This window comes from Acomys minous, assembly GCF_964271855.1.
Source record: "Acomys minous genome assembly, chromosome: 11".
Classification (NCBI taxonomy): Eukaryota; Metazoa; Chordata; class Mammalia; order Rodentia; family Muridae; genus Acomys; species Acomys minous.
The window spans coordinates 87,175,942-87,190,921 of NC_140492.1; positions in this window are offsets into that span (position 1 = coordinate 87,175,942).

Below are 14,980 nucleotides of genomic sequence, written 5' to 3' on the forward strand. Positions count from 1 at the left end.
TGATATGGGAAGGATGTCTCACCTTGTAACTCTCACCTTGCTAACACTACACTGTCTGTGTCTTCTGGAAGGGCACATGGTTCACCTTTGAGAATCGTGCTTGAAATTCAAGTCCAGGGAAACATTTTCTGTCCTTGGTTGGGGTGAAGAGTGGGCACATTGCAGGATTCTTTGAAACTATTTGATTTAGAAATCAAGCCTCAAAATCTGGGCAAGCTGCCATTTTCTCTTGTTATTGAGTGATGGTTCAAGGTTGTGAAAAGCAAATCAGCACACTTGCTCCCTCATACTAAATAACTCCTCACCCCTTACTTGTTTAAAGGGTCTTTCAAAGTGAAAACCTTGTTCCGCAATGCACTGATATTCCAGAACTGAATTATAACTGCCCCATGCCCTGGCCCAGTATTGAGTTAGTGTTGGAAACACAAAATACAAAGTAATTTTATAATAAAGTCACTTCTCTGTTTTGACTCTGGAGCTGCATTTGATATTTGTTCCTTATTCTGTATGACACCTATATACTAAAGGAGTGAGCAGGAACTGTGAAAACTTGTTTTACATGGTTATGCAGCCTTACCTAATTTACACTTAACATAACGTATTAACGGAGAGTTTTCTTGTTAAGTCGTGGAAGCTGTGACAAAAACCACTTTCGCCATTTTCCTTCTCTGAACTTAAACTTTGGCAAACTCAAGTGAGTGAGGAGCACAGCGATATCCCAGTGTCCCTGAGCTGACCTACTCAAGTCTACGCTCTCCATATCCTTTTCCTAAAATGGTTCCGTCTTCAAATCTGTGCTGTCTTAATCATGTGTTCCTGAGTGCTCCCCTCCCCCTTCACAATGCAATGTCTAGCCGCCTGTCTCTGTAATGTCCTGTCGTGCCTTCTAACCTATGTACCGGTTTGAGCCAATGGTAGGGCTTTGTATCCCCACCATGACAAGAGGAAGAGGGATGAATCTTATGCAGTGAGTGAGTCTGCAGCAGAGGAAAGTCCAGACAGCCCTCAACACACCTGTGGGAATTTCTCAGCAAGCAACTCTGCAAGATGTAAAGAAACCTTTTGCCTATTACTAGTATCAACAAAACCTTTGTCATAGGAAAAAAAAAAACCCAAAGGGGAGAGAACCTACCACTGTTTCCTGGCTGAGGAGGAAAGCAGTTGTTTTTTTTTTTAATAACACATTTTTATTGAAAAATAATTCATATTACATCTCATTTTCTATCCCATCCCACGCATCCTCCCCTCCCTCCCTCCCTCCCACTTTCACCCAAATCCCCTTTCCCCATGACTGTGGCTGAGGGGGACCTCCTCCCCCTGAATATGGTGCTAGGGTATCAAGTCTCTTCTTGTGAGAAAAATATAGGGGATAGGGAAGTAGGTGGATCCAGAGGGTCCTAGAAACCTACAAGAGGAACATTATGATGGGTGGATCTGAGTCCAGGGGTTCTGCTTGATTTAAGGCACCAACCAAGGACAAAACGTGCAGTCATCATCAAACCCCTACCCAGATCTAGCCAAGGGACAGAACATTCTCCACAGTTAAGTGGAGACTGGGGACTGACTCTCACAGGATCTCTGGTGCCCCATATTTGGCCATGTCCCTTTGTTGGGGAGGCCCAATGGCACACAGAGGAAGGATAGCAGAATACCAAGGGAAAGCAGTTGTTAAGGACACAGATTTGCTTACCATGACTCATTAGAATAAAAAGTTAGTATCCTTTTTGACCATTGCCTGTTGCATTTTGATTTCAATTTTTAACCCTTTTTACTGTCAGTCTTGATTCACTGACCCAGATTGCCAAGCAGTCTAGGAGCTTTGGACTAGCTTGCTATTTCTGCATTGAGGAATTATTCATAAAAGGACATATTTCCACACAGTTGGGAGAATGAAAGGAGCATGTGGACTAGAGTTATTTCTACCACCCCAAAATTCTAGGTGACAAGTACTTTCCTATACTACAGTGTTAAAAAAAAAAAACAACTTGGGTTTTGCTTGTTGTTTTAAACCAATGAATCACATCACAAGCTATACCTCCTGACATTTCCAGTGTCATAGAACTTCTTAATGGTTTGAAGTTGCGAAGCACCTATTTTTAGAGATCAGAAGGGGCATAACAGAATTAATCCATGAACTTAAGTTACCAATTACTTTGAACTCTTAAAAAAATCAATTTACAATTACTGACTGAGTATTTGCACCCTATTTGAACATGACTGGCAATCCCCAGTAGTGTAAAACAATGCTAGAGTATCCTCCAAATGGGGAAGTTTGAAGACATGGGTTAAAAAGCTGTGACTTTCACACCACCTCAGAAAACTGTGAAATTCAACACTGACCCTTTTTTACTAACTTCCTGTGACTTACAAGGAAATATTTTCAAGGTATTCAAATATCCAAGATACGCATTTCCTGCAGTGATGTTACTCAAGATTCATCAGTCTTTTTATTCCTAATATGTATTTGTTCCCTAAAAGAATGATCTTGTGTGCTTTGCGATCATTCTCAAAGTGGGAGAAAAATAGATAAAACCTCTAGAAGCTGTATGTTTAGTGCCTTTCAAAAATAAATATTCCATAGTGTGTATTTCAATTATATCAAGCATACTACCCATAATTACATAATTAGCAGAAAACTAGTACTATAAATCTTTTTATTGATTCACAGTATTGCTATAAAGGGCTAATAGAAGATTTAGACCCTGAAGTACTCTGACAGCACTGGGATTGGATTCTAATCAAGGCTCAAGACCCAATGGAATGTTCCAAACTTATTAAACCCATAGCCCAAGAGTAAATGAAATAAGCCAAAAAAAAAAAAAATCTAGATGAGAAGGATCCTTCATTGAATTGACTTCCTGAGATATTTCAGACCCTGAGACAATTGGTGTTTGGTATCCGTGGGTTTCTCATAACAGGTTTAGTTTCCTTGAGCTCTTTAGGTGCTCCCTATATAGTTAAGTGCCATTTCCTGATATGTTTAAATTGGACAGTGTTACATTTCAGTGTGAGTGTGTGCCGCCCAAAGTTAACTCATGTCATAACTTATTTGAAATGGAGTTGGGGTATAGGCCGAAATATTTTAATTCAAAATGATAGCTGTCCAAAAATTCTCATATAATTCTACAATGTCATGCATTATAAATCTGTGTTCTTCTCTCTGTGATACTTGTGGGTAGCACAACTTCTCATGAATACTTTTTTTCAATGTATTACTTATAGCAAATGGCCACAGTTCTCTATCTTCCCACCTTGAGCTCAAACTTATCTCTTCAATTTCTTGAATTTGGACTGGTCTTGCAACTTACTTTGGCTCAGAGAATGCAATGGAAGGTAACTTGTGTATTACTAAGTCTGCTATGTCAGAACGCTGCTACATAGTTTTTGCCTCTGTATAATCATTACTATTAGAAGTGCAGGGAGCAAAGGGAAGTCATTGTACCTGAGGTAGGCCTTCATCCAGGCCTTATGTAATTGCTGACTGTCTGGGGTTCATGAACCATCTCCATCAGCATGAGCCTATCCAGGCACAGATCTGAAGGAAAAAGTCCAGACACTGACCTATGGACTCTAAAGTAGTGAATTGCTAAGTCATTGAATTTGAGAGTGGCTTTTTTATGATATGTAGCTATTCATATTACTTCTACACCTTCTGAAAAACAGCCTGATTTCACTTCATTTATTTGCTGTACAGTGATGATTATGACTTTGACCTATTTAAAACTTACATATTGCTTATGTGAAAGGAAAAGCCTTTAGGCCAAATTGAAACACACTGAGTACAAAGAATGAATTTTGCAATTTCAGTGTGGCTATAAATTCAAAAGAGAATTTTTCTGGTTTCTCAAAATACATTGCCTAAAAATAGTGGAAAGACTAGGAGCCAATATGTAAATATTCACAAAAAGCAATTCCACTTCTTGCTTTTATTATTTCATAAGTTTTATCTTGAAGTTTTTTATGTGCTTGACTAAAAATCCCATTTTATTGAGCATTCATGTTCTTAGCTTTATTATTTTTTCACGAGAAAGGGCAAACTATTGGTTTAAGGAACCCTCGGCATTCATCACTTGTCCTGTGTTGGAAGTTGGTCTGATATACTTTGATGCTAATTACTGCTTACTGTCGCTGTGCACCTACGGAACTTCCTGTTTGACCAATAAAGTGCCATCACACCTGGTCAAGACAAATAGGGTAGGTGTGGCTAAGGTTCCCCAGGCTTTGGGGCTTAGAATCTTGGGAAGGAGGGAAGTCCACAGGAGGGGAGCAGGAAGAAGAGAGGCCAGCACCATGGGTTAGGAAGAGAGAATCACATGGCCAGCAATGATGAAGATTCTTCCACATAACGACAATTAGCAAGAATTTGAGGTTACTCATGGGTGGTAGCTTGATAGAAATTACTAGAAGCAGATGGCATGGGATTGGGAGAGGTATCCCATATCTACCCCAATATGGGAAGTGGTTTAGAGGACTAATATCTGCCCTACCATAGGTTAACTAAGGCTATTTTAAAATATAATAGGTGTCTGTGTCTTGATTGATTACTGGTGGATTAAAACATACTGCAGAAATAATAATTATAGGTCTGATAATAAACATTATGAGGCTATACTGATAAACTAACCACAATACTCCTCTCTGTGTCATCAGTGGTACTAGAATCATGCCACCACTGACTGTCCCTCATGCATATCAACTTTCAATTTTGTTCGTATTTGTTGGAAATTCTGAGGTGTATATGCATCCCTTAATGCTTGTAATACTGTTGTATTACAATCTTTTGTAATACAATTACAAACAATCTTTGTTTCGGAAGAATACTAGAGAACATCAGAGACGGCATGCTTTGTGGATTTAAATACACCATTAACATAAACGTAACTAAGGAGAACACTTTGGTGGTTTACTGTTTCTTCAGCCTTTTCTTCTCATTTAGAAAAAACATTAAAAATAAGATTCTGTGGCTCATGGGTGGTAAAAAAAACAGCTGGTTCTCCATCTATACAACTGATGTGGAGGCTTTATTACAATATTCCACAAACCTCTCTTTATTCTTTTTCATTTGCAGTGGGTCCCCGTTTCCATGTGCATGTTGCAGAGTGCTCCACAAGCACCTACCTTCCAGAGTAGCTTTACAGGTGGCTTCAGACATGTTGTCGCCTCAAGGGACTCTCTGAAATGTAGTTAATCTCTAATAGTTGAAATTCATTTCGTATAAATTATACATCCATGTGATTTATGTCACAACCTTGGCAGAATGACATCATTTTGAATAGTGATTTCTTCAATCGTAAGTTTGAAGGACTTATAGGATAAGAACTTATGGCATCACATGCTTGTGTAGGGACCAGAAAGACCTCTGACATAACTTCAGTTACCTGGCATCTTTTTACACGAGGAAAGAAAAGACATTCTTCACTCATAATGAGAGACCTGCTACTTCTTTTCCAGTTCTATTTATAGTCAAGTGCAAGGAACTGCGATATTCTACATACTTATGGCATACACTCTCTTATGAAGTGAAGTTGGTGCTTGCTAGGAAAGGTTTAATACAGAATTAAGTGCAGGCATTAGGAGAGGAAGAGAGATATGCCTACAAAGAGGACAGTTATAAAATCTTGAAGGTGTGGCTGAGCTTCTTAAGAACTGGGTAAGGACAATGAACAGAACAAGAGTTTACACACACACACACACACACACACACACACACATGTATATATATATATGTATGTATGTATGTATATATATGTATGTATGTATGTATGTATGTATATATATGTATATATACTTCACCTATCGGAGGAGCTTTTCTTTCTATCCTTCTGGTTCTTTGTCTTAACAGGTCATTAGTATCTTACAGCTTTTTCTCCCTGAAATCTCCAAGGAAAAAATAATTCTATCACAATTGTTTGCATCATTCAAATCCAACAGGGGTACTTTGTTAATGGTGTCTTCAGTTTTGGCACACTTGGTGATCTAGTTTAATTTCTGTTGCTATGATAAAAAACACCCTTGTTGGATCATGGTCAAAAGAGTGACCCATGGCGAGCAATGCCTTGGGAAACTGTGAGAGAACCTTCAGGAAAAGAGGCAGAAGGCCTTTTACCTCAAGAGCATTTTATTCCCTGCATTCTTGGACGTGATTGCATTCCTCCTGTGACAAACATTTACATTCAATTTACGACAAGTTTATTTTTGTTGGGTGTCAGAGCACAGCTATAGAACCCAATCTGGTCAGTGTACCCTGAATTTGAATATAGCCTTCTGCCTTGCTTTCATGATTTCCCAGATATAATCTATATAGTACATGTCAGGAAAATTGTGTTTGAATTGGTCTGTCCTAAGAAAGTTCTGGAAAAGGGCGGCTCTGTTAATATTTAATATGTGCTTACTGGTGTTTGCTTACATGTTTTTATGATCGTCTTTTTCTGACCTTGTTTTTCTGAACTCAAACAACCTACCTTGGATCATTGCTTTCTTTGTTATATTCGTGTTTAAAAGAGCACCGAAACAAAAGTAAGGTTGTCAACAGCAGCAGACTGGAGTCTAGTCCATTCTTTGAGATCCTCAGTTCCCAGGTCCAGAAGGCAAGAGCTACACAGGTTGGCTAAAAAAACCTGACTCACCTTGACCAAAAAGAAGTTGCTTTTGTTCGTTTGTTTGTTTCTTTTTTTCTCATTTTTTTCAGGGCAGGAGTGTAGTCTTGGCCGTTTGACTGTCCTAGACTCAATTTGTAGACTAGTATAGCTTCCAATTCACAAAGACTCGCCTGCCTCTGCCTTCTTGAGTACTGGGATTACAGACATGCACCCCTGTGTCTGGTGTGAAGGTATTTGTTGTTTTTTTGGTTTGGTTTTGGCCTACAATCGCCACAAATCACCATCATGGAAAGTACCACAAGCAGGAGCTGCTTGCATCACGTCCATAGTATAAAAGCACAGAGAGAAATGAATGCTTAGTATTCCTCATCCTTATGTAGTTCCTAGCCCAGCCCATGAAATGTTGCCATGGTGGGCTAGGTTTTCCTACACAATTGACAATCAATTCAGTCACCAACAGACATAACCAGGGGACAGCCCGATCTAGAGAGTGCACTATAAAAACTATCTTCTCAGGAAATTCTGTTGTGTTAGGTTGACAGCCAGAGCTAACTAGTGCAATGGGAAGACGTGTGCAATTGCAGACACGTTAGCTATGGAAGACTTGGTTAGAGGAAAGCAGCTGACAAGTGGACGGGGCATTCTGCGTGTATAGGAGTTTTAGGTCCCCAAGGCACATGACCCTATCAATGGCAGTACAGTAGCCTAGACAGTCTTTGGATCAAAAGGCAAAGAATCGATAGAAGCTGGAGCCAATACTGAACCCAAGATGAAAGTATCCCTTGAGGAATATTCCAACCACGTCCTGACTGTTTTGGGAAAAAAAAGGGTAAAAAATGCCAAAATGTTTAACTTTTGGCTGCCTACCAAAGCGAGGTCGGAAACTTACTCTCAGTATATTATATATTCACAATTAATTTGGACAAAACTGTTTTGAAATGCTAATGGCTGTGGCCAATTCCAACTGATGTAATTTTCTCAAATTGGGTTTTACTTCAAAAAAAATTTTTTACAGTGATATGAAAGGAAAATCCTAATTCTTGATTGATTAGTGGTTCTTCTTGCTGTATGTAGTATATTGTATATATGTGTAGTAATATAAATGTACATGTAAAAATAAATTTTAAAAAATGCTTTTATAAAAAGGACAATTCTTGCAATGGCAGATCACAGCCTCTTCTGTACAAATAAGGAGTTAGGGTTAGTCTGAATGAGGAAACTCCCCCTGTGTGAAAGCAGTAGATGCTGAAGGCTAAAGTTTTCCCATCAGGATCTACAAGTACCTGCTTATACATGGAAACTATGTCACATGCTGTGCAAGGGAAAAGTAAGAATTCGACAAGGAAACTAGGCCTCAAGTTATGACTGTAATTTTATTGTTTGAACAGAAGTTGTGTGAACATGTGACCTTGGAGCTACCCTCAAATGACCTAAAACAAAACAAACAAACAAGAAAACAAGACCCACCCCCCCAAAATCTCAGGGAAAACCCAGAAGCTAAATTCCAATAATAACCTTTATTTTATGTGTACCTGACACTGGGCCTTAACAAGGCATCAGCAGATTTTAAAAGGCTTTCCTGTTGTACTTCCTGTGATTGTGGATTGTGGAAGGTCTTTGTGTAGCAGCATCACAAAAGCAGACTGCAGCCTTTATGCTGAGTCCTTTGGATCAACATCTGTAGTGGATCAAACTTAGGAAAACATTTTAACAAGCTGCCTTGGTGACATAGAGGCATGCTGAAGCATGAAACACTCACTCTGCGCATCATTAGTGGGGGCTCTGCTACCTGTGAGCTTAGAAATATAGCTACTCTAGAGTAATACGTATGTTAATAATGGGAATTGAAACAAACAGATAAAATAGGCACTGTTTGAATACAAGTCACCTTCCCTGTTCGATAGCAAAATTACCTGCATCCACTCTCAGTCACTAACTAAAGTATTTTTGTTGTTGTTGTTGGTGGTGTTTAAGTTACCGAAGAAAGTAATGAATCAAGTTATGGCGTTTTCACTTGTATGCATTAAACTTTATTCTCACCCATCCCACTGCATCCTCCTTTGATGGCACTTTCTACAACCAAACATTCTTTTCCTTCTTCCTTCACACCAAACACATTCCGTCCCGACCTCTTTCCCTTTTTTTCACCATCCCTTAAGATTTTTTCCTAGGAGTCATGGTCCTCTTCCTACTTACCCCACCTGCCGTGCCCCGACCCCCCCCCCCCGTCCCATGCAATTTCAAATAATCTAGAGTGACTTTATTTACGTCATGTAGTGTAAGTAACTCCATTCCATATGCTTTCCCGCATGCATCATCGTTTTATTTTTGTGGATAAAACAATGTTAACATATATGCGCCCCACTGTTCTTGTCTGTTGATAGGCATCTAAACTGTTTCTGTTTCTTAGCTGTTCAGAACAGTGTTGCAATAAACAGGCTGTCCATGGATAACTACGGTATGCTACCAAGGAGGGTTATCTAGTAGTTCTGTGTTGAACTTTTGGGAAAGTGCCATATCAGTTTTCAGAGTGGCTGCCCCAGTTTATATTCCCATCAGCAGTGTGTAGCAGTCCCTCTTTCCTCAAATACCACCAGTGTTTGTTGTCATTTGCTTGGTTGGTTTTAGCCATTTTCAATGGGGGGGTCACATTGAATCTCACAGCAGCTTTAATTTGCATTCTCCTGTGGACTAAAGATATCGAGTACTTTAAAAAAAGTATTGCTGGCCATTTGCATTTCTTCCTTTGAGATCGATCTACCCAGTCCATCTGCCAGTTTATTAATTACAGCAGTTGGTTTCATGGTACTTAAATTATATAATTCTTTATGTATCATATAGATAAACCTTGTCTGGTGTGTCTTTGGGAAAGACTTTTTCCTATTTAATGAGATGTCTTTGCACTCTGGTGATGCTTTCCTAGGCTGTGTGGAAATTTAAAATTTCATGTAATTGCATTTAGAATTCTTGGTATTATTCTTATGATATTTTAGTTCCTTTCTTGCCCAAAGTATTCGTGTGTATTTAGTTCACGTTTTCATTTGACTTTAGGAAATTTTTAGAACCATTCTTTCTGACTTCCCAATTGCTCACTAGTCATCTACAAATATATTGCTCAGTCTCCAAGCATGGAGCTTTTGTATTTTGTCCTCCTATTAATTTTGAGCTTCACTGTAAATTCTCATAAACTACAAAGAATGAGTTCAATTCTTCTCTATTTTTTGAGACATGCTCTGTGGCTTACAGTGTGGTCCACACTAGACAAGTGTCTATGGGGTGAAGAAATAATCTCCAGCTCTACAGGCGAATTTCAGTTAGTGCACTCTGGATCTGCGTTCTTCAATACAGGCACTCTGGTGATGGAGCTGCAGTCTTTCATTTAGTTAGTGGTATCATTTTATTACCTAAGGCCAGTAAGATCTCTGAAGCAGCTATTATTGATACATTCATCATATTGAACATATAGACTAACATAGTAGAAACAGTAAAAAAAAATTATTGAATAGCACTCCCACCTTAAGAATCCCTTAAATAGGTTAACAGTAATTTTCTGTGGAAGATATAAAATACGAAGAAACCAGAAGCTCAGATAAGGTACTGAGCTGTAATTACAGACCACATCAACAACAGCATGATCCAGTCATCTATGTCCTGCACCTGACCCCACTGAGCATCTCAAAAATTTGAGAAAAATAATAAACAAAATCTCAAAGAACTGAATTATTTATAAGAAATAATAACTAACAGGCTTTTAAAATTAAAGCATGATTAGAAGTAACTTTGGCCTAACAACCACAGAACACAATTATAGTTTTACACTATTGGAAGTGAAAATTTCCGCCACATAAAATCTTGGCATGAGTTTGGAGAAATCTCTCCAAAGCTCTGAAATTATAAGAGACCCCGAATTCCACCACTCTTAACCCCAGTCACTGTGCAATAAGCACAGAGACTGTTTTATGCTGACCTAATGGACCGAAAGCTCCTTTACAATTATAATTGAATTACTTCTAAGTATTCTACCTCTGTGCCAAAGGCAGAACCTTGGGACTCCTAAAGAATGACTTTAATGAAATGGCCAGGGTGCTGTAACTTCTATTCCAATTCAAACAGCAAGAAAAAGGAATGATCGCCAATTCAGCTTTCTTCTACTGACCTTTATATAAATTTCACCTATACAGAAAAACTATGGAAGAATTTTAGTGACAGACCAAATGGCTTCACTACTGAGTTATGCTGAACATTGAAAAAACTAAGACTAATTGTTCTTGAGTTATTTTAAAGAATTTAAGATGAGAGAATTATTCTAAATTCAGTTCACAGGGCTATAGTATCCTGACACCAAAACAAAAAATAAACAAGACATAAGACTGATACAGGCACAATTTCTCTAAGACAGACATATAGACAGAGAAAAATATATAGATAGATGATATATAGATAGATAATAGAGATAAATTGGTAGATGACAGACAGATTGACAATAGATGGTAGAAGAGGGATATATAGAAAATATCTCTGAAAACATATGTATAAATAACATTATACAGACAGAGCAGTTTACATTTAGTAATGTATTTGTATGTAAATATACATGAACATATATGCATGGAACAACAATTAATGACAAAAGAGGCCATGAATTTGAAAGAGAGCAAAATGGGGTAGATAGAGGTTTTAGAGGGAGAAAGGGTGGGAGAAATGATGTCATTATATTATAATCTCAAAAATAAAAGGAAAACAAAACACAAGAAAAATGCTCAGTAAATAAATTATAGAAGGAACAAAACTTAACATGAGCAAGTTCATTTAGAATAAGCCATTGGCTAATGTCATACTTAAGTTAACCAAAAAGTTGAACAGTTAATCCAGTGAAAATTATAAAACATTAATAAAAGAAATTGAAGACAGGAAAAATTATAATAAAGAGTCTTTGTTTTCAGAGATCTAAAGAACCAATATTCTTGAAATATCAATCCCATTTGATATGACCTACACATTAGATGTACACTCTATCAAAATGACAACTACATTCTTCAGTAAATCATAAGATAAATAAGAAATTTACCTTATCCCCCTCCGAGACCTGGATAGCTAAAGTTATCTTAAGGAAAGACAAAACAGGTAAAATCATACTACCTGATTTCTAAATATACTGCAAATCTATAGTAATCAAAACAGCATAGTATTGCCTAAGAGCAGAATAAAAGTGAGTGGAACAGAAGGGGGAACCAGAAAATAAGTACACACATGCCTACTGACAAGTGACATTTGAAAAACCTTATAAGTAGATGTTGAAGGAAGTACAGATGTAGTTTTTGTGAGGGAGTAGGGTTGAGAAAAATCACAACCACATGCTGAAGAGTGAATGTGGATCCTTATTTCTGACCAATTACAAGAATGAACTGGAATTAAATTAAAGACTTAAATGTGAGACCTGAAAAAAGTTATCCTACCATTAGAAGACATAGAACAAATAAATCCAGACACTGGAACACACAGAGATTTTTAAATAACACCTTTAAAGGACAAGAAAGCAAGAAAAATATTCAGATGGGATTAAATCAAACTAAAAATCTTCTGCAAATCAAAGAAAACAACTAACAAAGTATAGAGACATTGTAAATAATAGGATAAAGTATTGTGAGCTATGCATTTGACGAAGGGTTGATACCTAGAATACATAAGGAACTCCACAACAAGAATACCAAATAACTCAAATTTTAAAATGGGTGATAAACTTAAATAGAATGTTCTCAAAAGATATACAGAACTTGTCAAGTTATGTGACAAATGCTCAATTTGGTATTGTTGAATGGAAAATAAATACCACAATGATATCCCCTCACCTCAGAAATAATAGTTATTATAAAATGTCCAAAGTACTTTTCAGGTTGTGGAGAAACGGAGCCACTGTATATTGCTTTAAAAATTATTTGTATTACCAGTAGGCCTGGCTAGTAATCAATTAAGACACAGACACTTGCTATATTTTAAAATAGCCTTAGTTAACCTGGGGCCGGGCAGATATCAATCCTCTATACTACCTCCCATAGTGGGACAGGCATGGAATCCCTGTCTCAATCCCATGCCATTTATTTTTTAATAAATTCTATCAAGCTACCTCCCATCCATAATCCCATATACTTGTTTACGTTCTTTATCTGGGCCGTATCCCCATCCATGCCAACCACGTGCTTCTCCTCCATCTAACCCATGGCGGTCTTCCTCTCTTCCCTTCAGGTCTCTCTCTTTTCTCCTCGTGGCGGTCTTTCTTCTTCCCAGAATTTTTCTTCTTCTCTCCAAGCCCCACCTATCTCCTCTGCCCTGCCCAGGTGGGATGGCATTTTATTAAATAAAAAGTGTGTCACAGAGACAACAAACAGTAATTAACATCAAAATACATCAGACCATCCCACAAAAACTGTACAATATTGGTGGGAATATATATTTGTTCATCCACTAGCGAAAAAGTACGGAAGTCTTTGAAGAATAAAAAATGTAACCAGCACATGATGGATCAGCCTGACTGATGTCTGGGTCCCTGCCTCTCACAAGAAAATATAATCAGTAGGTCAAAGAGACAAGTGCACTCCTGTGTTCACCTCAACACTGTTCACAAAGAATACAACGTGACATCAACCTAAGTGACCATCTGTCAGTGAACAGTAAAAGAGGTCTGGTCCTTACACAGTGAGGCACTCTTCAGCTACAAGTGAGAGTGATGTCTGCCATCTGCCACAGTGTTCACAGAGCTAGAGATTGCGATGCTACATGTATTCAGTCAGGCCAAGAAGGACAAGCTTGGAGCAAGGTCCTGTGTGGATGTAGCAATTGTCAATAAAAAGCTGCTTGGCCAATCAGCTGAGCAAGACAGGAAGCTGGAAGGGGGGACTTCCTGGTAGAAGGGAAGGAACTCTGGGAAAAAAGAGAGAAAAGGGGATTTTTGCTAGGAGACACAGAGGAGAAGAGGTGTGTTCCGGAAGGCTGGGAGGATAGCTGAAGACGTGGCTGTAGAAATAGACTGATGGAGTAGAAGCTTCCCTGGGAGTCATCAGATTAGCACGTTATCGGGTTTTATGTGAGTTTTAAAGGTATTAGGATTAGAGTAGTTTAGCTTCGGCCCAGCATAGTGCTTACAGCTTAAAAATAAGTCATAGTCTCTCTGTGTCTGTCATTGCGGAACTAGTTGGTTAAAGAAAATGACTGCCTTTACTGATTAATTATTATAGAATAAATTTTCTTTCAATGGACAAGCACAGCACACACTCAGTTGTTGCTTTTATACAAGTTGGGTAAAACGGTAGTTACCTGGAGTTGGAGACCGCAGAAGCAGCAAGGCAGATCACTAAGCACTACATCACAGCACAAAGGGAGAAATAGGTACTAGTATTCCATTTCAGCACATGCTAGCCACTAAAACAATATCTATTCCAAAAAGCTATAAGAAAGGGTGTGAGTCATTTGGCCATAAAGAAAGAATAAAAGTCTGAGCAAAGAATATGATGACATAGAGAGGAGAGATGGTTCTTCGGGTAAAAGGACTTCCAGGAACAAGCCTGGTGACCTGACCTCAACCCCTGGGATCCATGTTAAGTGGGAGGGGAGAACCAACTCCACAAAGGTATCTCTTATCAACACACACACACACACCCACACACACACAAACACACACACACACACACACTGGTATGCTCTTGCATGTGTACATGTGCTTACACTCTCCACACACAAATTTCATAGTCTTTAAAAACATGTTAAATATAACTTAGTGTTGCATGTAAAGGTAATCTACATAAATATATACATGTATTTAAATATCACATACTACCCTAAAAAATATACATCTTTTCATTTTCATTTATTATTTAAGAAAAATAATATATAAATATAAACATATATTTTAAAATTCTTTCTTACATAATATATAACAACAATAACAAATGATTATAAAACTTGTAAAAAAGTAGAGTCTTACTGAGGAGAAATTGAAAATTTTAGCTTGCTAGAATCTGGCTAGTTTTTGCACCCAGATGATATACTTTTAAGCTCACCACACACATTTTATCCTAGCCTCTCAAAGTCATTGTCATAGAAAGAAGTAGAAATGATATGCCTAGGAATTACTGGAGAGAATTCTTACATATTCAGGAAAATAAATGAAAGCGAGAAAAAGATGGGGAAAGTATCATTACTGAAACTTTGGGGCAACCAAAAAGTTTTACTACATAGCTTTAGATAGTCAACTGTAGCATTCATCTACTTTTTGTGTTGGAGAATCAATACCCTGATACAAATCAATGGGGGACCTATGGTCTCAGTCCTGATGCTATGACCTTGTTCTCTGTTAAGCTTGCATTTTCTTTTCTTATTTCAAGGCA